The sequence below is a fragment of the Bufo bufo genome, chromosome 5, assembly GCF_905171765.1.
Source record: "Bufo bufo chromosome 5, aBufBuf1.1, whole genome shotgun sequence".
NCBI lineage: Eukaryota > Metazoa > Chordata > Amphibia > Anura > Bufonidae > Bufo > Bufo bufo.
This window is the reverse complement of record NC_053393.1, coordinates 361,600,961-361,625,769: the sequence shown is the minus strand read 5'-3', so window position 1 is coordinate 361,625,769 and position 24,809 is coordinate 361,600,961. Positions and strand designations below refer to the sequence as shown.

The window sequence follows — 24,809 nt, the reverse complement described above, 5'->3', positions numbered from 1 at the left end:
ATTCTGTTCCCCCCTAGTAGCTGCTGTTTCCTGAGTGGTTCCTATCCTAGGGATCTCCTAATAGGGCTCCAGCAGCGCTTGTGGACATAGGTGGAGCATTTGCGTTCCACTGATGCGTTCCACCGGGTTTTGGCAGCTGATGCGATGTCACTTCCGGTTTCGTCATGCGTTCCACCTTGCGTTTCACGATCCCGGAAGTGACGAGCAGTCACCTGCGTTCCAGTATGCGCCCCAAAGACCGGAAATCGTGTCTGAGCGTCCGGAAGCGCTGCTGTACCGGCGCCAGTCTTTAAATAACTGATTTCACTGTAGCAGAGGTCAGCTTTGGACCCTTATAGCTCGACCTCTGCCTGGATGAATCTCCATCTCTACCGCCTGTAAGTCTTTACTGGGCCTTATCCCTCTTTCCTATGGGCTTAGATCAGGAATATTGGGAATTTTATGCAGTCTTTCCCCTGCTTTGTCTACCTTTGTAACTCTATAATACATGTAACTATGTGGACTCCTTTTGGTTGGTTGCCAGCTGTGAGTTCTGTGTGGGCATCAGGTGCATAACCGTGAGATTTGCCTTAGTGACGTACCATTGCGAGGCTATCTTATTAGTTATACTTCTATTTATTTACTCGTTTTTAGGCACCTTTGAGCGGAAGGAGGTTTACTTTCCTCCTCTTGGGGACCGGCAGCGGAATAAAGTATCATGGTCTTTAACATCCGGTTGCAAAAGCTAAGTACCACACTTTATCGTACCCCCTGATGAGCCTAAGTAGCATTGGGCGAAACGCGTTGAGACTAGTGACTGCTGCTGATATCACTGATCTCAGCCATACTGACAGCTCATAAGGGGTTAAAGCTCCTGAACTGTTGGTCTGGCTGTAATATCATGTCTGTGATAAGAACAGTGCAGAGGGGCCATAACTAGGACAGACACTGGGACTGCTCTGTTTGTGGTCAACAGCACTTCCCTGGCTCTGCTACATTCTCACATGTTGGCAAGATCCTCTCAGTACAGGGGAAACAGAGGGGGCAGAGTCTGCAGTTAGATCAGTCATCACAGCTTTTCCTAAGTCTCCCTTCCTCCTGCAAAAGTTTCTTTATTTCAGCTTTTAACAAGTGTCCCTGCTAATCCCCTCCAGCCCTGCACAGCCAGGAGTGCAAGTCACAGAAAGAAATCACCTCCGATACAAGCAGGGTGCTTTAGGAGCCAGACAGCAGCACACTCCTTCAGGCATGGATGAGGTAGCTCCTCCAGGGCACGTGTAGGGATGGACGAGACAGGCTGCTGTGAGAGCAGGACAGGAGGGGGCGCGGTGAGAGCAGGGCAGGAGGGGGCGCGGTGAGAGCAGGGCAGGAGGGGGCGCGGTGAGAGCAGGACAGGAGGGGGCGCGGTGAGAGCAGGACAGGAGGGGCGTGGCTGCCAATAGCAGGAAAACCAGGCAGATCTTCTTAAGAAGATATATTAGTAAGTGTAATATCTCCCTACTATCTTTATAGTTTTAATAAGTACCAACAGGGTGGTCAACCAGTTTAAATTTTTGAAACGTGTCTGATGTAACTGTATTAACCATTTCACGTCCGTCCATTGATTATAAATGTCTTATGGGTGGTCGTTTATCTCTGAATGGATGTTCTTGAACGTCCATTCAGAGATGGCAGCTGCATGCTAATCGTGCAGCTTCCGAGCTTTGGGCCAACTGTCAGTGACAGCAGGGCAACCCAGAGAGAAGGCAGGGATCGTTCCTCGGTGTCCCTGCCTTCTAGATCACTGTATACACAGCGCTATGCGCTTCCTGTCTCGGCCCGGTGGTCATGTGATCACTGGGGTCGGGAGAGTGCAGGAGCTGTCGGGTCTTCCACAGACCTCTATCAGCCCTGCACTGAGGCTGTACAGCTTCTCTGGGGGGTGTATTTCCCCTGTAACTGGGGTTACTATGTCAGCCCCAGTTACAGGAGAAATAAAAAATAAAGAAATAAAAAGTGGAGTTAAATGTTCCCCAGAAGTCTTGTATGACCTTATGGGGGATGCAAAGTGTAAAATAAAAAATAAAAAATGAAGTGTTTTATAAAAAAAATTAAAAAAAGTTTCACATGTAAAAAAAATTTCATCCCCAATAGAGTACTTAGAAAAAATAAATAAAATAGACATATTTGGTATTGCCGTGTCTGTGACGGCCGGTTCTATAAATATATCACATGATACACCCCGTCTGATAAACAACATAAAAAATAAATAAATAAAAACTGTCAAAAAAAGCCATTTGTCACCTTACATCACAAAAAGTGCAACACAAAGTGATCAAAAAGGCGTATGTCCCACAAAATGGTTCAAATAAAACCGTCACCTCATTCCGCACAAAGTGAGCCCCTACATAAGAAAATCGCTCAAAAAATAAAAACTATAGCTCTCAGAACATGGAGACATTAAAACATAATTTTTTTGTTTCAAAAATGCTATTATTGTTTTAAAGTGAAATAAAAAGAAAAGTATACATATTAGGTATCGCCGCGTCCGTAACAACCAGCTCTATAAAAATATCACATGACCTAACCTCTCAGGTCAACACCGTAAAAAATTAAAATAAAAACAGTGCCAAAAAAAGCAATTTTTCTGTCACCTTACATCACAAAAATTGCAACACCAAGCGATCAAAAAGGCGTATGCCCCCCAAAATAGTACCAATCAAACCATCACCTCATCCCGCAAAAAATGAGACCTTACCTAAGACAAACAGTCAAAAAATAAAAAAAATTACTCTCAGAAAATGGAGACACTAAAATATGACTTTTTTTTTTGCTTCAAAACTGCTATTATTGTGTTAAAGTGAAATAAATAAATAAAAAGTAGACATATTAGGTTTTGCTGAGTCCATAACAACCTGCTCTATAAAAGTATCACATGACCTAACCCCTCAGGTGAACACTGTCAAATAAATTAAATAAAAACAGTGCCAGAAAAAAACTTTTTTTGTCACCTAACATCACATAAAGTGCAACACCAAGTCAATGAAATGTCGCATAAAATTTAATCCTAACTAAGACAATCGGTCTAAAAATAAAAAAGCTATGGCTTTCAGACTATGGAGACACTAAAACATAATTTTTTTTGTTTCAAAAATGCTATTATTGTGCAAAACTTAAATAAATAAGAAAAAGTATACATTAGGTATTTCCACATCCGTAACGATCGCCTCTAAAAAATGTCACATGACCTAACCATCAGGTGAATGCTGTCAAAATAAATAAATAAAAACTGTGCTAAAACAACCAATTTTTTGGTCACCTTGCCCCATAAAGTGTAATAATGAATGATCAAAAAATTATATGTACCCAAAATGGTATCAATAAAAACTCAACTTTTCCTGCAAAAAACGAGCCCCTGCACAAGACGATCGGCAGAAAAATAATAAATAATATGCGTTCAGAAAATGAGACACATACATAATTTTATTCCAATATGCTTTATTATGTAAAACTGAAACAAACAAAGAAAGTAGACCTATTTGAAATAATTGCATCCATAACAACCTGCTCTATAAAAATAGCACATGATCTACCCTGTCAGATGAATGTTTAGAAAATAAAAACAGTGCCATTTTTGGTTACCTTGCCTCACAAAAAACTAATATGGAGCAATTAAAAATCATATTATCCCAAAATAGTACCAATAAAACTGGCACCTTATCCCTAGTTTCCAAAATGGGGTCACTTTTTGGGAGTTTTTACTGTAAGGGTGCATTAGGGGGACATGGCATCTAAAAACCAGTTCAGCAAAATCTGCCTTCCAAAAACCATATGGCGCTCCTTTTCTTCTGTGCCCTGCTGTGTACCCATACATCATTTTACGACCACATTGGGGGTGTTTATGTAAACTGGAGGATCAGGGTAATAAATATTTCATTTTTTTGGCTGATAACCCGTGATGTGTAAAGAAAAAAATTTAATAAAATGGAAAATCTGCCAAAAAAGATAAATTTATAAATTTCTTCTCCATTTTCCTTAATTCTTGTGTAACACCTAAAGGGTTAACAAAGTAGGTAAAATTCGTTTTGAGTAACTAAGGGGTGTAGTTGCTACAATGGGGTCATTTAGGGGGTTTCCCCTATGTAATCCCCACAAGAGTGACTTCAGACCTGAACTGTCCTTAAAAAAGTTGACTTTTCTTAAAAATTTCTAAAATTGCTTCAAAAATTCTAAACCTTCTAAAGCTCTAAAAAAATAAAATTACATTGCCAAAATGATGCCCACATAAAGAAGATATTGGGGAATGTTACTTAATGAATATTTTATGAGGCATCGTTATCTGTCTTAAAAGCAGAGAGATTCAAATTTAGAAAACAATAAAAAAAATTCTAATTTTCGTTAACCTTTTGGATTTTTTTTATAAATAAAGGTAAAACATATTGATTAAAAATTACCATTACCATGAAGTACAATGTTCACGAGAAAACAATCTCTGAATGGCTTGTATAAGTAAAAGCGTCAAAGTTATTACCACATAAAGTAACACATGTCAGGCAAAATTAGGCCTGGTCTAGAGAGGGCAAATGGCCCGGTCTGGAAGTGGTTAATCTATTTGGTGCAAATGCGATATCATTCTATTGAAAAAAGCTTATCTCCATACCATCCGAACAAAGAAGCAACAAAAGTCAGCGTTTCCCATATCTTTACCTCAAGCATGCTCAAGTAAGTGTGCTGGCACACGAGGGAACTACAAGAATCAGCAGTGCAACCGATATCAAAGGTGAACGGAGCAAAGTCATCAACTGCCGAATCAAATACAGCTGCAAACTCTCCCACATTGGCTTTCAACTCTGGATTTGGTAAGCAGCTGCTGCTGCAACATACATTTGTCTATTCATTGGGACATAAAACATCATTACCAGTATTGAAACTGGTGGCTTACAACTATTAAATAGCTAACAAGAGTCATCATAATTATGAACATTTATCAAACTCTGAATGAACAGCAATAGAAATGTGCACTAATATGGATTTTTGTCTTCTGAGATGATTTTTTACTGCACTATATGAAATAATACTAGTTCCTTTTTGCGTGAGCTCCGCAATTAGGTTTAAATTAGGGACCGTGAGGTCCGTGACTGTGAACAGCGTGTTATTTATCTTTATATTTTTATATTTTATCTGGATATTTATGTATGATTTCATAAATTGCATATTGTCATTTTGCTGTGAGCCAGCCATTTGTATTCTGTTCTCTTAAATTACATGACCATATACAGATTTTAAAGAATATAAAAAAGCTATTTATTAACAGCCAACACCTTCCAAAGTAATTTAATCATAATGTATTGACATGAACCCACCTAGTGGTCGCACTTAAGTGAAGTGTGTTGGAATATGAAAATCTGAGTTTGCCTACACCTGTAACTCATAGAATATTAAATATAAATCTTGTGTTACATAATACCTTTTATTTTTAAAAATTCATTTGAATAACAGAAAAAGCAAGGAATCATATTTAAAGCAACAAGTTTACTAATCTATGCATAAGTGCTATGCTTGCAGTCCGTGCTCCTCTGCCCCTGGCGGGCATGGCCGCTGCATTGCTTATCGGCTCAAACGCTCCTGATTTCTGGCGGTTCAGTTCTGCCGGCTCCTCTCTCCTTGCAGCTGGCAGGCCTGACTGCTGGAATAGCGTTGTTCCATAACAGTACATGCAGGCAGTATGTTGCATGCATATGCTCCCTCTAACTCTTAAAGGTCCAGTGCATGCACTCTGGCCACCATAGGGTACTTAAGGCAACTCCCCCTATGGGTGGGCACCTGAGCAATAGGTTCTAGTTCACTAGTTTCCTGTAAAGGTTGTGTGGTTTCTCTACTGGTTTCTAAGGCCTGATTTCCAGATGTGACCCTTCCCTGCCACACCTGACCTCTGCCTGTTTTCCATACTGACCCAGAGGTGCCAGTCCTCACCTCGGACTGTTTATTGAACTGCAGAAATCCTGCCTGCCCTGATTTTGGCCTGGTTTTGGCATGATACCTTGGTGCTTCGCATCAGTGTCTCATGACCTCCATGGGTCAGCAGCTACTTAATAGAGACTACTCCAAGAGGTGGCAGCCTGGTGGTTCCCCTGCAGTTCAAATCCCTGTACAGGGGTTAAAAGCTGATGACCAGGGGGGCTACTTAGATAACACCCTTAGGAGTAGCCCAACTCAAATCTGTTGTAGCGACACAGTCAATCCACATCAGCTTTGTACCAATATGGTGGTATTTAGGCAATCAATCCCTAGTGTCCAAATAAAGTTTTTCTTCACATGCCTGATATTCTGTGTCTGTCAGTAAGAGAATTTTACCTCAGAATTATTTTGTCAACTTTGCAGAGATAAACCACATTGTATCTACAGTAATTGTGCTGTGTAGAAAAGGGTGGGAAGAGCGCGATTAGTAAATGTTGTTGACGTGTTTAGATTCCTGCATATATAAATTTGAAATCTGATAATACGTCCATGAACATTTTTATTTTCTAACAAATCTAGTTACCTTTATCTATTCTAGCTTGATTGTCGCCATTTGCGTTTTATCCAGTCTGGATGGGGCTGGTGGATTTCCTGGGATGGAAAGAGGATGAATTACTGGGGTGGCGCTGATCCATCTATTGGAGGTTGTGCATGTGGAAGAACAGGTAAATTATGCATTATACACTATGGGGGAGATTTTTCAAACTGGTTTAAATTAAAACTGGCTTAGTTGCCCATAGCAACCAGTCAGATTCCACCTTTCATTTTCCAAAGGAGCTGTGAAAAATTAAAGGCGGGATCTGATTGGTTGCCAGTTCTACTTTACACCAGTTTGATAAATTTCTCTCTCTCTCTCTCTCTCTCTCTCTCTCTCTCTCTATATATATATATATATATATATATATATACACTCACCTAAAGAATTATTAGGAACACCATACTAATACGGTGTTGGACCCCCTTTTGCCTTCAGAACTGCCTTAATTCTACGTGGCATTGATTCAACAAGGTGCTGATAGCATTCTTTAGAAATGTTGGCCCATATTGATAGGATAGCATCTTGCAGTTGATGGAGATTTGAGGGATGCACATCCAGGGCACAAAGCTCCCGTTCCACCACATCCCAAAGATGCTCTATTGGGTTGAGATCTGGTGACTGTGGGGGCCATTTTAGTACAGTGAACTCATTGTCATGTTCAAGAAACCAATTTGAAATGATTCGAGCTTTGTGACATGGTGCATTATCCTGCTGGAAGTAGCCATCAGAGGAAGGATACATGTTCTCTACCATTTGAATGTCTCAACAGAAATCGAGACTCATCAAACCAGGCAACATTTTTCCAGTCTTCAACAGTGCAATTTTGGTGAGATCGTGCAAATTGTAGCCTCTTTTTCCTATTTGTAGTGGAGATGAGTGGTACCCGGTGGGGTCTTCTTCTGTTGTAGCCCATTCGCCTCAAGGTTGTGCGTGTTGTGGCTTCACAAATGCTTTGCTGCATACCTCGGTTGTAACGAGTGGTTATTTCAGTCAACGTTGCTCTTCTATCAGCTTGAATCAGTCGGCCCAATCTCCTCTGACCTCTAGCATCCACAAGGCATTTTTGCCCACAGGACTGCCGCATACTGGATGTTTTTCCCTTTTCACACCATTCTTTGTAAACCCTAGAAATGGTTGTGCGTGAAAATCCCAGTAACTGAGCAGATTGTGAAATACTCAGACCGGCCCGTCTGGCACCAACTACAATGCCACGCTCAAAATTGCTTAAATCACCTTTCTTTCCCATTCTGACATTCAGTTTGGAGTTCAGGAGATTGTCTTGACCAGGACCACACCCCTAAATGCATTGAAGCAACTGCCATGTGATTGGTTGACTAGATAATTGCATTAATGAGAAATAGAACAGGTGTTCCTAATAATTCTTTAGGTGAGTGTGTATATATATATATATATATATATATATATATAGTTGCAAGAAAAAGTTGCAAGAAAAAGTATGTGAACCCTTTAGAATGATATGGATTTCTGCACAAATTGATCACAAAATGTGATCTGATCTTCATCTAAATTACAACAATAGACAATCACAGTCTGCTTTAAACTAATAACACACAAAGAATTAAATGTTACCATGTTTTTATTGAACACACCATGTAAACATTCATAGTGCAAGTGGAAAAAGTATGTGAACCCCTAGACTAATGACATCTCCAAGAGCTAATTGGAGTGAGGTGTCAGCCAACTGGAGTCCAATCAATAAGATAAGATTGGAGGTGTTGGTTACAGCTGCCCTGCCCTATAAAAAACACACACCAGTTCTAGGTTTGCTTTTCACAAGAAGCATTGCCTGATGTGAATGATGCCTCGCACAAAAGAGCTCTCAGAAGACCTACAATAAGAATTGTTGACTTGCATAAAGCTAGAAAGGGTTATAAAAGTATCTCCAAAAGCCTTGCTGTTCATCAGTCCACAGTAAGACAAATTGTCTATAAATGGAGAAAGTTCAGCACTGCTGCTACTCTCCCTAGGAGTGGTCGTCCTGTAAAGATGACTGCAAGAGCACAGCACAGACTGCTCAATGAGGTGAAGAAGAATCCTAGAGTGTCAGCTAAAGACTTACAAAAGTCTCTGGCATATGCTAACATCCCTGTTAGCGAATCTACGATACGTAAAACACTAAACAAGAATGGATTTCATGAGAGGATACCACAGAGGAAGCCACTGCTGTCCAAAAAAAACCATTGCTGCACGTTTACCGTTTGCACAAGAGCACCTGGATGTTCCACAGCAGTAATGTCAAAATATTCTGTGGACAGATGAAACCAAAGTTGAGTTGTTTGGAAGAAACACACAACACTATGTGTGGAGAAAAAGAGGCACAGCACACCAACATTAAAACCTCATCCCAACTGTGAAGTATGGTGGTGGCGGCATCATGGTTTGGGGCTGCTTTGCTGCGTCAGTGCCTGGACGGATTGCTATCATCGAAGGAAAAATGAATTCCCAAGTTTATCAAGACATTTTGCAGGAGAACTTAAGGCTATCTGTCTACCAGCTGAAGCTCAACAGAAGATAGGTGTTGCAACAGGACAACGACCCAAAGCATAGAAGTAAATCAACAACAGAATGATTCTGGAGTGGCCCATTAAGAGTCCTGCCCTCAACCCGATTGAGATGCTGTGGCATGACCTCAAGAAAGCGATTCACACCAGACATCCCAAGAATATAGCTGAACGAAAACAGTTCTGTAAAGAGGAATGGTCAAGAATTACTCCTGACCGTTGTGCACGTCTGATCTGCAACTACAGGAAACATTTGGTTGAAGTTATTGCTGCCAAAGGAGGTTCAACCAGTTATTAAATCCAAGGGTTCACATACTTTTTCCACCTGCACTGTGAATGTTTACATGATGTGTTCAATAAAAACATGGTAACATTTAATTCTTTGTGTGTTATTAGTTTAAGCAGACTGTGATTGTCTATTGTTGTGACTTAGATGAAGATCAGATCACCTTTTATGACCAATTTGTGCAGAAATCCATATCATTCCAAAGGGTTCACATACTTTTCTTGCAACTGTATATACACACACACACACACACACACTATTTTTCGTACCTGATGATAAGACTGACCTAGGTCTTAGAGGTGGAAAATAGGAAAACTATTTTTCATCAGACCTCAGAAACAACCCACAATCTTCACCAGAACCCCAAATTAGACACCCAATCTTCATCAGAACTCAGACCAGATCCCCATATGAGATCAGACCCCCATGTCAGACCTCAGATTAGTCCCCCAAATAAACCTACCCTTCCTGTTCTGCCATAACTCTGCAGATCCAGTGCTCTCTCTTGCACTCACTGCTCCCTGGTCTTCTCTGGGCCCGCGCCACACTGTGACCTGACTGTACAACATCCTGACGCTGTACACAGTTAGGACTGTGCAGAGTGGTGCCTAAAGGAACACCAGGGAGCAATGAGATTAGCCAGCGCAGTGCTCCAGTCAACATCCCCACGCCTCCTGCATACTAATGAGCGCTTTCATAATGGAGGCGCTCATTAGTATTCTCTTTATAAGACACACTGCCATTTCCCCCCCCCCCCCCTCATTTTTTGGGGGAAAAAGTAGTCTTATAAAGTGGAAAATACATTGCATGTACAAACCGGATTCCAAAAAAGTTGGGACACTATACAAATTGTGAATAAAAACTGAATGCAATGATGTGGAGGTGCCAACTTCTAATATTTTATTCAGAATAGAACATAAATCACGGAACAAAAGTTTAAACTGAGAAAATGTACAATTTTAAGGGGAAAATATGTTGAATCAGAATTTCATGGTGTCAACAAATCCCCAAAAAGTTGGGACAAGGCCATTTTCACCACTGTGTGGCATCTCCCCTTCTTCTTACAACACTCAACAGACGTCTGGGGACCGAGGAGACTAGTTTCTCAAGTTTAGAAATAGGAATGCTCTCCCATTCTTGTCTAATACAGGCCTCTAACTGTTCAATTGTCTTGGGCCTTCTTTGTTGCACCTTCCTCTTTATGATGCGCCAAATGTTCTCTATAGGTGAAAGATCTGGACTGCAGACTGGCCATTTCAGTACCCGGAACCTTCTCCTACGCAGCCATGATGTTGTGATTGATGCAGAATGTGGTCTGGCATTATCTTGTTGAAAAATGCAGGGTCTTCCCTAAAAGAGATGACGTCTGGATGGGAGCATATGTTGTTCTAGAACCTGAATATATTTTTCTGCATTGATGGTGCCTTTCCAGACATGCAAGCTGCCCATGCCACATGCACTCATGCAACCCCATACCATCAGAGATGCAGGCTTCTGAACTGAGCGTTGATAACAACTTGGGTTGTCCTTGTCCTCTTTGGTCCGGATGACATGGCGTCCCAGATTTCCAAAAAGAACTTCGAATCGTGACTCGTCTGACCACAGAACAGTCTTCCATTTTGCCACACTCCATTTTAAATGATCCCTGGCCCAGTGAAAACGCCTGAGCTTGTGGATCTTGCTTAGAAATGGCTTCTTTATTGCACTGTAGAGTTTTAGCTGGCAACGGCGGATGGCACGGTGGATTGTGTTCACTGACAATGGTTTCTGGAAGTATTCCTGAGCCCATTCTGTGATTTCCTTTACAGTAGCATTCCTGTTTGTGGTGCAGTGTCGTTTAAGGGCCCGGAGATCACGGGCATCCAGTATGGTTTTACGGCCTTGACCCTTACGCACAGAGATTGTTCCAGATTCTCTGAATCTTCGGATGATGTTATGCACAGTTGATGATGATAGATGCAAAGTCTTTGCAATTTTTTGCTGGGTAACACCTTTCTGATATTGCTATACTATCTTTCTGCGCAACATTGTGGGAATTGGTGATCCTCTACCCATCTTGGCTTCTGAGAGACACTGCCACTCTGAGAAGCTCTTTTTATACCCAATCATGTTGCCAATTGACTTAATTAGTGTTAATTGGTCTTCCAGCTCTTCGTTATGCTCAAATTTACTTTTTCCAGCCTCTTATTGCTACTTGTCCCAACTTTTTTGGGATTTGTTGACACCGTGAAAATTGGAATCAACGTATTTTTCCTTTAAAATGATACATTTACTCGGATTAAACGTTTGATCTGTCATCTATGTTCTATTACAAATAAAATATTGACATTTGCCTTCTCCACATCATTGCATTCCGTTTTTATTCACAATTTGTTTAGTGTCCCAACTTTTTTGGAATCCGGTTTGTATATATATTTTAGGCTGCTTTACAAGAGTTAACAGAATATGTTCTATGTGTGTCCTTAGGTACCTGTTCGTCCCCTGATAAACTCTGCAACTGCGACAGCAATGACAATATTTGGAGGACAGATGATGGGTTCTTACGAGATAAGACAGTTCTACCAATTCAGGCAGTTTATTTTGGTGACACCAATAATTTCCCACTGGAGATGGCTTACCACACCATTGGAAAGCTAAGATGTAGAGGCCAAGGTATACAGAACAACTAGATCTAGTAATCAGCTAACATTAAAAGCTATTTTCTATTAGAGATACAATACTTTGTGTGAAAAACATGTAGAGTCCCATCTAAGATATATTCCTGAAAGCCCACAACTTTGGCAGACGTGCGGTCTCCATCCAATAAACATACAGTACATACAGCCGTTAGCTGGTTGCTGGGACATTCCTAAATGGCAGATACTTTTCCCTTCCATAGTAACTGATTTATGCATATAGGGCCTTTACATTTACCTAGATGTGCAATCCTGTTATATAATAATAGATGTATCTCTTTTAAAATAAAGTATCTTTTTCAAAATAAAGATGACATTCTAGATGTATTGAAGTTATTTTGCATATGTGTAAGAAAATGAAAAATACTATAAATAGAAGATGGATCTCTACCTCTGTTTTTAGGTTGTATGCAATAAAATACCATGTTAAATTGATATTGTGTTAATATTAAAAAAGGGATCTTCTGGGAGTTCAGTATTGATGGCCTATCCTTAATGTGGATTTTTAATAGAGCAGATAATTGTTAAGCAATCACCGACATGAGCGACTACAGACAACTAGCATTTAAATGAAAGGATTACTGTGTAATATTTTTATTTATTTTTTCAATCGTATAATCAGGGTTCTCTATCATCCAGAATGTACACAATGCATATAACGTAATTCATTAACAACAAACGATGACTGTACGTGTTCGCATCAAGGATTTCACAGACGTTGAACAAGCGTTTTTGGTCAGATCGCTCAATCGTTAGAAACATTTACATGCCACAATTCTCGCCCATCTTCAATCACTAGAGTTCAAATCTTAATGATTATCTGCTCATCTAAATTCACCTTTAGGATAGGTCATCAATATCTGATCAGTGAAGTATGAGTGCTGACACCCCCGCTGATTAGCTGTTTGCACTTGTGAGCACTGTGGCCTCCTCACAGTATACCAAGCACAGTGGCATACATTGTATAGGAGCTGTGCTTGTTATTTCAGCCTAGGCCTATTTACTTGAAAGGGACTGAGCTGAAAATTGGCTGTGTAACCAGTGAACTGTACATAATTGGGCTGGGAAGAGGCCGCAACATTCGCCGAAGCATTGCAGTCTCTTTAAATAGCTGATTTTCTGGGGTGCCAGGAGTCAGATCAATCTCTGATCATATATGGATGACCTATCCTTAGGGTAAGTCATCAATACTAAACTTCCGGAGTAGAATGTGTAAAAAAAAAAAAAATATGACATAGTTTAACCCCTTAAGAATCCTTGCTGGATCACAGCTGGATGTTGCTTAAGGACCAGCAACGTACATGTACAGCAGGCTAATCGGGCGGGTGCAGGAGCTGCGCTTGCCCGATCAGCCGCATGAACCCGGCAGTCACTGACAGCCGGGTCCCCGCTGCATACGCCGGCATCAGTGAAGACACCAATGCCGGCGTATTAACCCCTTGTATGCTGCGGTCAAAGCTTGCAGAGGGTTTGTGGAGGGTACGGGTGCCCTCCTCATCTCCATCGGGTCCCCATGCTGCAGTGGCGGGGAGCCGATGGCAGAGAAGGCAAGCCCAATGCCTTCCATAGGCATCAGGGCTTACCTCCTACGGAAGCCTGTGAGATCCAGCCCTTAGGCTGGGTCACACAGGCAGGCTGTCAGCATAAAAGCTGACAGCCAAAGCATTACAATACAGGATGTATTGTAATGCATTGCAGAGGGGATCAGACCCCAGAAGTCCCATAGTGGGACAAAAATTAAAAGTAAAAAAAAAAGTAAGAAAAAGTGTTTTTCATAATAAAAATATAAAGTTTCAAGTAAAAAAAATCCCAAAATAAAACCACATAAAATTGTGAAAAAACCCCCCAAAAAAACAGACATATTAGGTTTTTTCCGAGTCCGTAACGACCGGCTCGATAAAAATATCACATGATCCACCCCCTCACCTGCAAAAAGAGAAGAAAAAGAAACGCCGCAGACTCAGGCTGCACATCCAATTATAAAAATCAATAGTTTATTGGTAAACACAAAGCCCAAAAAGTTAAAACCATTGTATACAATTACAATATTGTGTTTGGATCAATAATAAGTCCAACACACATACCCACCAACCCACCAACACCAAGTTCAATATAAGAACATAAGTAAGACCGTCAGGAAAATTACAATTAATAAATATGGCATTAAAGACAGTGCAAAATACTTATCAAATAGAAACACGGGCGATCATGGTGTGCGGGTAATATGCCCTACGCGTATCGCCAGGTCAAACTGGCTTCCTCAGGGGTCCATAGATGAGAGCTAATATGCACAATATATATACATAGAATATTATTGAATAATAAATGTCACCTGTTGAGAGTCAATTCACAGAGGCAAGGGGGTGTGGTACGGCTGTGTTAATGTTCCCGGTGCAGAGCCCATGTCTCAACGTGATGGCGCCGCACAATATGGACTGGCGTCTCATAAATATAGTTTGCGCATGCGCAAAATGGCACAAAAGCGGAAATATGTTCGCGATGCGTTCCAAAGACTGGAAACGCATCACAACAATCAGTATGCACATGCGCTGGATCCAAATCGTGCATGTCAACATGCGTTCCACAAGAAAATGACGAGAGTAACCTGTGGAGTTATATTATACAGTCAGGTCTATAAATTTTGGGACATCTACACAATTCTAACATTTTTGGCTCTATACACCACCACAATGGATTTAAAATGAAACGAACAAGATGTGCTTTAACTGCAGACTGTCAGCTTTAATTTGAGGGTATTTACACCCAAATCAGGTGAACGGTGTAGGAATTACAACAGTTTGCATATGTGCCTCCCACTTGTTAAAGGGGTTTTCCCATCTTGCTACTTCATCCTTACCTGCAGCCAGCTATGCTGTTCACTTCCTGGTTTTCTGCTTCTAAGGCTAGGTGGGCTTAGGGTGTTTGAGTGAAGGCCAGCCACACCTCCTTATGACATTACACTGAGAACTCAGTCCTTGCATGCTAGTTCATGTAAAGAGTATGAGTCATCAGTCTGGCAGCCTGCAGTGTCTGTGAGGCCCCTCCCCCCTGCTGGGGAATCGTGCTCAGAGAGCCATGGGAATGAGCTAAGACATTAACATGTGGCTGTCCCGTAGTCTAATACAATTTGACACACAAAACCCATTCTGAGCAGCAAAACAATAATTCACTACTATACATCAGCCTAAAAGCATGTTAACTAGTAGCCAAATGATCTGTGCTTTTGCCTCCCCTAAAATATTACCATCCCCCACCGACCAGCACTGATGCAGATTTGTTTCCATTACAGTTCTACTACAGTTGTGTATACACATAAGGGTACTTTCACACTAGCGTTATTCTTTTCCGGCACTGAGTTCCATCCTAGGGGCTCAATACCGGAAAAGAACTGATCAGTTTTATCCCCATGCATTCTGAATGGAGAGCAATCTGTTCACAGGATGTCTTCAGTTCAGTCTTTTTGCCTTTTCAGGACAGAGATAATACCGCTGCATGCTACGGTTTTATATCCGTCCAAAAAAACTGAAGACTTGCCTGAATTCCCCATAGGAATGTATTAGTGCCAGATCCGGCATTCATAATAGCACAAGCGCAGACCGAAATAAAGGTGAAAAGAATAAATGCCAGATCCATTTTGCTGGATGACACCGGAAAGACAGATCCGGCATTTCAATGCATTTTTCTGACTGATCAGGATCCTGATCTGTCTTACAAATGCCATCAGTTGGCATACGTTTTGCCAGATCCGGCAGGCAGTTCCGGCGACTGAACTGCTTGCCGGTAGAGTTGAGCGAACACCTGGATGTTCGGGTTCGAGAAGTTCGGCCGAACTTCCCGGAAATGTTCGGGTTCGGGATCCGAACCCGAACCGAACTTCGTCCCGAACCCGAACCCCATTGAAGTCAATGGGGACCCGAACTTTTGGGCACTAAAAAGGCTGTAAAACAGCCCAGGAAAGAGCTAGAGGGCTGCAAAAGGCAGCAACATGTAGGTAAATCCCCTGCAAACAAATGTGGATAGGGAAATGTTTTTAAAAAAAAAAAAAAAATGACCCAATATCAATTGGACAGAGGTCCCATAGCAGAGAATCTGGCTTCACGTCAGCAGAGAATCAGTCTCTTCATGCCATAGCAAAGAATCTGGCTTCATGTCAGCAGAGAATCAGTCTCTTCATGCCATAGCAGAGAATCTGGCTTCATGTCAGCACAGAATCAGTCTTCATGTCATAGCAGAGAATCAGGCTTCACGTCACCCACCACTGGAACAGGCCACTGTCACACATTTAGGCCCCGGCACCCAGACAGAGGAGAGCGGTCCCGTAACAGAGAATCTGGCCTTATGTCAGCGCAGAATCTGTCTTCATGTCATAGCAGAGAATCAGGCTTCACGTCACCCACCACTGGAACAGGCCACTGTCACACATTTAGGCCCCGGCACCCAGACAGAAAAGAGAGGTCCTGTAACAGAGAATCTGGCCTTATGTCAGCACAGAATCTGTCTTCATGTCATAGTAGAGAATCAGGCATCACGTCACCCACCACTGGAACAGGCCACTGTCACACATTTAGGCCCCGGCACCCAGACAGAGGAGAGAGGTCCTGTAACAGAGAATCTGGCCTTATGTCAGCACAGAATCTGTCTTCATGTCATAGCAGAGAATCAGGCATCACGTCACCCACCACTGGAACAGGCCACTGTCACACATTTAGGCCCAGGCACCCAGGCAGAGGAGAGAGGTCCCGTAACAGAGAATCTGGCCTTATGTCAGCGCAGAATCAGTCTTCATGTCATAGCAGAAAATCAGGCTTCACGTCACCCACCACTGGAACAGGCCACTGTCACACATTTAGGCCCAGGCACCCAGACAGAGGAGAGAGGTCCTGTAACAGAGAATCTGGCCTTATGTCAGCACAGAATCAGTCTTCATGTCATAGCAGAGAATCAGGCATCACGTCACCCACCACTGGAACAGGCCACTGTCACACATTTAGGCCCAGGTACCCAGGCAGAGGAAAGAGGTCCCGTAACAGAGAATCTGGCCTTATGTCAGCGCAGAATCAGTCTTCATGTCATAGCAGAGAATCAGGCTTCACGTCACCCACCACTGGAACAGGCCACTGTCACACATTTAGGCCCAGGCACCCAGGCAGAGGAGAGAGGTCCCGTAACAGAGAATCTGGCCTTATGTCAGCACAGAATCTGTCTTCATGTCATAGCAGAGAATCAGGCATCACGTCACCCACCACTGGAACAGGCCACTGTCACACATTTAGGCCCAGGCACCCATTCAGAGGAGAGAGGTCCCGTAACAGAGAATCTGGCCTTATGTCAGCGCAGAATCAGTCTTCATATCATAGCAGAGAATCAGGCTTCACGTCACCCACCACTGGAACAGGCCACTGTCACACATTTAGGCCCAGGCACCCAGGCAGAGGAGAGATGTCCCGTAACAGAGAATCTGGCCTTATGTCAGCACAGAATCTGTCTTCATGTCATAGCAGAGAATCAGGCATCAGGTCACCCACCACTGGAACAGGCCACTGTCACACATTTAGGCCCAGGCACCCAGGCAGAGGAGAGAGGTCCCGTAACAGAGAATCTGGCCTTATGTCAGCGCAGAATCAATCTTCATGTCATAGCAGAGAATCAGGCTTCACGTCACCCACCACTGGAACAGGCCACTGTCACACATTTAGTCCCAGGCACCCAGACAGAGGAGAGAGGTCCTGTAACAGAGAATCTGGCCTTATGTCAGCACAGAATCTGTCTTCATGTCATAGCAGAGAATCAGGCATCACGTCACCCACCACTGGAACAGGCCACTGTCACACATTTAGGCCCAGGCACCCAGGCAGAGGAGAGAGGTCCCGTAACAGAGAATCTAGCCTTATGTCAGCGCAGAATCAGTCTTCATGTCATAGCAGAGAATCAGGCTTCACGTCACCCACCACTGGAACAGGCCACTGTCACACATTTAGGCCCAGGCACCCAGGCAGAGGAGAGAGGTCCCGTAACAGAGAATCTGGCCTTATGTCAGCACAGAATCTGTCTTCATGTCATAGCAGAGAATCAGGCATCACGTCACCCACCACTGGAACAGGCCACTGTCACACATTTAGGCCCAGGCACCCATTCAGAGGAGAGAGGTCCCGTAACAGAGAATCTGGCCTTATGTCAGCGCAGAATCAGTCTTCATATCATAGCAGAGAATCAGGCTTCACGTCACCCACCACTGGAACAGGCCACTGTCACACATTTAGGCCCAGGCACCCAGGCAGAGGAGAGATGTCCCGTAACAGAGAATCTGGCCTTATGTCAGCACAGAATCTGTCTTCATGTCATAGCAGAGAATCAGGCATCAGGTCACCCACCACTGGAACAGGCCACTGTCACACATTTAGGCCCAGGCACCCAGGCAGAGGAGAGAGGTCCTGTAACAGAGAATCTGGCCTTATGTCAGCACAGAATCTGTCTTCATGTCATAGCAGAGAATCAGGCATCACGTCACCCACCACTGGAACAGGCCACTGTCACACATTTAGGCCCAGGCACCCAGGCGGAGGAGAGAGGTCCCGTAACAGAGAATCTAGACTTATGTCAGCGCAGAATCAGTCTTCATGTCATAGCAGAGAATCAGGCTTCACGTCACCCACCACTGGAACAGGCCACTGTCACACATTTAGGCCCAGGCACCCAGGCAGAGGAGAGAGGTCCCGTAACAGAGAATCTGGCCTTATGTCAGCACAGAATCAGTCTTCATGTCATAGCAGAGAATCAGGCTTCACGTCACCCACCACTGGAACAGGCCACTGTCACACATTTAGGCCCAGGCACCCAGGCAGAGGAGAGAGGTCCCGTAACAGAGAATCTGGCCTTATGTCAGCGCAGAATCAGTCTTCATGTCATAGCAGAGAATCAGGCTTCACGTCACCCACCACTGGAACAGGCCACTGTCACACATTTAGGCCCAGGCACCCAGACAGAGGAGAGAGGTCCTGTAACAGAGAATCTGGCCTTATGTCAGCACAGAATCTGTCTTCATGTCATAGCAGAGAATCAGGCATCACGTCACCCACCACTGGAACAGGCCACTGTCACACATTTAGGCCCAGGCACCCAGGCACCCAGGCAGAGGAGAGAGGTCCCGTAACAGAGAATCTGGCCTTATATCACCGCAGAATCAGTCTTCATGTCATAGCAGAGAATCAGGCTTCACGTCACCCACCACTGGAACAGGCCACTGTCACACATTTAGGCCCCGGCACCCAGACAGAGGAGAGCGGTCCCGTAAAAATGAATTCCCAAGTTTATCAAGACATTTTGCAGGAGAACTTAAGGCTATCTGTCTACCAGCTGAAGCTCAACAGAAGATAGGTGTTGCAACAGGACAACGACCCAAAGCATAGAAGTAAATCAACAACAGAATGATTTAAACAGAAGAAAATACGTCTTCTGGAGTGGCCCATTAAGAGTCCTGACCTCAACCCGATTGAGATGCTGTGGCATGACCTCAAGAAAGCGATTCACACCAGACATCCCAAGAATATAGCTGAACGGAAACAGTTCTGTAAAGAGGAATAGTCAAGAATTACTCCTGACCGTTGTGCACGTCTGATCTGCAACTACAGGAAACATTTGGTTGAAGTTATTGCTGCCAAAGGAGGTTCAACCAGTTATTAAATCCAAGGGTTCACATACTTTTTCCACCTGCACTGTGAATGTTTACATGATGTGTTCAATAAAAACATGGTAACATTTAATTCTTTGTGTGTTATTAGTTTAAGCAGACTGTGATTGTCTATTGTTGTGACTTAGATGAAGATCAGATCACCTTTTATGACCAATTTGTGCAGAAATCCATATCATTCCAAAGGGTTCACATACTTTTCTTGCAACTGTATATACACACACACACACACACACACTATTTTTCGTACCTGATGATAAGACTGACCTAGGTCTTAGAGGTGGAAAATAGGAAAACTATTTTTCATCAGACCTCAGAAACAACCCACAATCTTCACCAGAACCCCAAATTAGACACCCAATCTTCATCAGAACTCAGACCAGATCCCCATATGAGATCAGACCCCCATGTCAGACCTCAGATTAGTCCCCCAAATAAACCTACCCTTCCTGTTCTGCCATAACTCTGCAGATCCAGTGCTCTCTCTTGCACTCACTGCTCCCTGGTCTTCTCTGGGCCCGCGCCACGCTGTGACCTGACTGTACAACATCCTGACGCTGTACACAGTTAGGACTGTGCAGAGTGGTGCCTAAAGGAACACCAGGGAGCAATGAGATTAGCCAGCGCAGTGCTCCAGTCAACATCCCCACGCCTCCTGCATACTAATGAGCGCTTTCATAATGGAGGCGCTCATTAGTATTCTCTTTATAAGACACACTGCCATTTCCCCCCCCCCCCTCATTTTTTTGGGGGAAAAAGTAGTCTTATAAAGTGGAAAATACATTGCATGTACAAACCGGATTCCAAAAAAGTTGGGACACTATACAAATTGTGAATAAAAACTGAATGCAATGATGTGGAGGTGCCAACTTCTAATATTTTATTCAGAATAGAACATAAATCACGGAACAAAAGTTTAAACTGAGAAAATGTACAATTTTAAGGGGAAAATATGTTGAATCAGAATTTCATGGTGTCAACAAATCCCCAAAAAGTTGGGACAAGGCCATTTTCACCACTGTGTGGCATCTCCCCTTCTTCTTACAACACTCAACAGACGTCTGGGGACCGAGGAGACTAGTTTCTCAAGTTTAGAAATAGGAATGCTCTCCCATTCTTGTCTAATACAGGCCTCTAACTGTTCAATTGTCTTGGGCCTTCTTTGTTGCACCTTCCTCTTTATGATGCGCCAAATGTTCTCTATAGGTGAAAGATCTGGACTGCAGACTGGCCATTTCAGTACCCGGAACCTTCTCCTACGCAGCCATGATGTTGTGATTGATGCAGAATGTGGTCTGGCATTATCTTGTTGAAAAATGCAGGGTCTTCCCTAAAAGAGATGACGTCTGGATGGGAGCATATGTTGTTCTAGAACCTGAATATATTTTTCTGCATTGATGGTGCCTTTCCAGACATGCAAGCTGCCCATGCCACATGCACTCATGCAACCCCATACCATCAGAGATGCAGGCTTCTGAACTGAGCGTTGATAACAACTTGGGTTGTCCTTGTCCTCTTTGGTCCGGATGACATGGCGTCCCAGATTTCCAAAAAGAACTTCGAATCGTGACTCGTCTGACCACAGAACAGTCTTCCATTTTGCCACACTCCATTTTAAATGATCCCTGGCCCAGTGAAAACGCCTGAGCTTGTGGATCTTGCTTAGAAATGGCTTCTTTATTGCACTGTAGAGTTTTAGCTGGCAACGGCGGATGGCACGGTGGATTGTGTTCACTGACAATGGTTTCTGGAAGTATTCCTGAGCCCATTCTGTGATTTCCTTTACAGTAGCATTCCTGTTTGTGGTGCAGTGTCGTTTAAGGGCCCGGAGATCACGGGCATCCAGTATGGTTTTACGGCCTTGACCCTTACGCACAGAGATTGTTCCAGATTCTCTGAATCTTCGGATGATGTTATGCACAGTTGATGATGATAGATGCAAAGTCTTTGCAATTTTTTGCTGGGTAACACCTTTCTGATATTGCTATACTATCTTTCTGCGCAACATTGTGGGAATTGGTGATCCTCTACCCATCTTGGCTTCTGAGAGACACTGCCACTCTGAGAAGCTCTTTTTATACCCAATCATGTTGCCAATTGACTTAATTAGTGTTAATTGGTCTTCCAGCTCTTCGTTATGCTCAAATTTACTTTTTCCAGCCTCTTATTGCTACTTGTCCCAACTTTTTTGGGATTTGTTGACACCGTGAAAATTGGAATCAACGTATTTTTCCTTTAAAATGATACATTTACTCGGATTAAACGTTTGATCTGTCATCTATGTTCTATTACAAATAAAATATTGACATTTGCCTTCTCCACATCATTGCATTCAGTTTTTATTCACAATTTGTTTAGTGTCCCAACTTTTTTGGAATCCGGTTTGTATATATATTTTAGGCTGCTTTTACAAGAGTTAACAGAATATGTTCTATGTGTGTCCTTAGGTACCTGTTCGTCCCCTGATAAACTCTGCAACTGCGACAGCAATGACAATATTTGGAGGACAGATGATGGGTTCTTACGAGATAAGACAGTTCTACCAATTCAGGCAGTTTATTTTGGTGACACCAATAATTTCCCACTGGAGATGGCTTACCACACCATTGGAAAGCTAAGATGTAGAGGCCAAGGTATACAGAACAACTAGATCTAGTAATCAGCTAACATTAAAAGCTATTTTCTATTAGAGATACAATACTTTGTGTGAAAAACATGTAGAGTCCCATCTAAGATATATTCCTGAAAGCCCACAACTTTGGCAGACGTGCGGTCTCCATCCAATAAACATACAGTACATACAGCCGTTAGCTGGTTGCTGGGACATTCCTAAATGGCAGATACTTTTCCCTTCCATAGTAACTGATTTATGCATACAGGGCCTTTACATTTACCTAGATGTGCAATCCTGTTATATAATAATAGATGTATCTCTTTTAAAATAAAGTATCTTTTTCAAAATAAAGATGACATTCTAGATGTATTGAAGTTATTTTGCATATGTGTAAGAAAATGAAAAATACTATAAATAGAAGATGGATCTCTACCTCTGTTTTTAGGTTGTATGCAATAAAATACCATGTTAAATTGATATTGTGTTAATATTAAAAAAGGGATCTTCTGGGAGTTCAGTATTGATGGCCTATCCTTAATGTGGATTTTTAATAGAGCAGATAATTGTTAAGCAATCACCGACATGAGCGACTACAGACAACTAGCATTTAAATGAAAGGATTACTGTGTAATATTTTTATTTATTTTTTCAATCGTATAATCAGGGTTCTCTATCATCCAGAATGTACACAATGCATATAACGTAATTCATTAACAACAAACGATGACTGTACGTGTTCGCATCAAGGATTTCACAGACGTTGAACAAGCGTTTTTGGTCAGATCGCTCAATCGTTAGAAACATTTACATGCCACAATTCTCGCCCATCTTCAATCACTAGAGTTCAAATCTTAATGATTATCTGCTCATCTAAATTCACCTTTAGGATAGGTCATCAATATCTGATCAGTGAAGTATGAGTGCTGACACCCCCGCTGATTAGCTGTTTGCACTTGTGAGCACTGTGGCCTCCTCACAGTATACCAAGCACAGTGGCATACATTGTATAGGAGCTGTGCTTGTTATTTCAGCCTAGGCCTATTTACTTGAAAGGGACTGAGCTGAAAATTGGCTGTGTAACCAGTGAACTGTACATAATTGGGCTGGGAAGAGGCCGCAACATTCGCCGAAGCATTGCAGTCTCTTTAAATAGCTGATTTTCTGGGGTGCCAGGAGTCAGATCAATCTCTGATCATATATGGATGACCTATCCTTAGGGTAAGTCATCAATACTAAACTTCCGGAGTAGAATGTGTAAAAAAAAAAAAAAATATGACATAGTTTAACCCCTTAAGAATCCTTGCTGGATCACAGCTGGATGTTGCTTAAGGACCAGCAACGTACATGTACAGCAGGCTAATCGGGCGGGTGCAGGAGCTGCGCTTGCCCGATCAGCCGCATGAACCCGGCAGTCACTGACAGCCGGGTCCCCGCTGCATACGCCGGCATCAGTGAAGACACCAATGCCGGCGTATTAACCCCTTGTATGCTGCGGTCAAAGCTTGCAGAGGGTTTGTGGAGGGTACGGGTGCCCTCCTCATCTCCATCGGGTCCCCATGCTGCAGTGGCGGGGAGCCGATGGCAGAGAAGGCAAGCCCAATGCCTTCCATAGGCATCAGGGCTTACCTCCTACGGAAGCCTGTGAGATCCAGCCCTTAGGCTGGGTCTCACAGGCAGGCTGTCAGCATAAAAGCTGACAGCCAAAGCATTACAATACAGGATGTATTGTAATGCATTGCAGAGGGGATCAGACCCCAGAAGTCCCATAGTGGGACAAAAATTAAAAGTAAAAAAAAAAGTAAGAAAAAGTGTTTTTCATAATAAAAATATAAAGTTTCAAGTAAAAAAAATCCCAAAATAAAACCACATAAAATTGTGAAAAAAACCCCCAAAAAAACAGACATATTAGGTTTTTCCGAGTCCGTAACGACCGGCTCGATAAAAATATCACATGATCCACCCCCTCACCTGCAAAAAGAGAAGAAAAAGAAACGCCGCAGACTCAGGCTGCACATCCAATTATAAAAATCAATAGTTTATTGGTAAACACAAAGCCCAAAAAGTTAAAACCATTGTATACAATTACAATATTGTGTTTGGATCAATAATAAGTCCAACACACATACCCACCAACCCACCAACACCAAGTTCAATATAAGAACATAAGTAAGACCGTCAGGAAAATTACAATTAATAAATATGGCATTAAAGACAGTGCAAAATACTTATCAAATAGAAACACGATCATGGTGTGCGGGTAATATGCCCTACGCGTATCGCCAGGTCAAACTGGCTTCCTCAGGGGTCCATAGATGAGAGCTAATATGCACAATATATATACATAGAATATTATTGAATAATAAATGTCACCTGTTGAGAGTCAATTCACAGAGGCAAGGGGGTGTGGTACGGCTGTGTTAATGTTCCCGGTGCAGAGCCCATGTCTCAACGTGATGGCGCCGCACAATATGGACCGGCGTCTCATAAATATAGTTTGCGCATGCGCAAAAT

The 24,809-nt window shown here is 42.7% G+C and overlaps 1 protein-coding gene across 2 annotated transcripts in view; it reads left to right on the top strand.

Annotated features, from left to right (window-relative positions):
- Window positions 1–12,208, top strand: part of LOC121001914 — a 121,514-nt gene extending 109,306 nt beyond the window's left edge. For both annotated transcript variants that reach the window (XM_040433152.1, XM_040433153.1), the window contains exons 13-14: window positions 6,515–6,641; window positions 11,789–12,208. The gene's annotated coding sequence lies outside the window, so the exon portion shown is untranslated. The remainder of the gene's footprint in view (window positions 1–6,514; window positions 6,642–11,788) is intronic.
- Window positions 12,209–24,809: the final 12,601 nt, after the last annotated feature.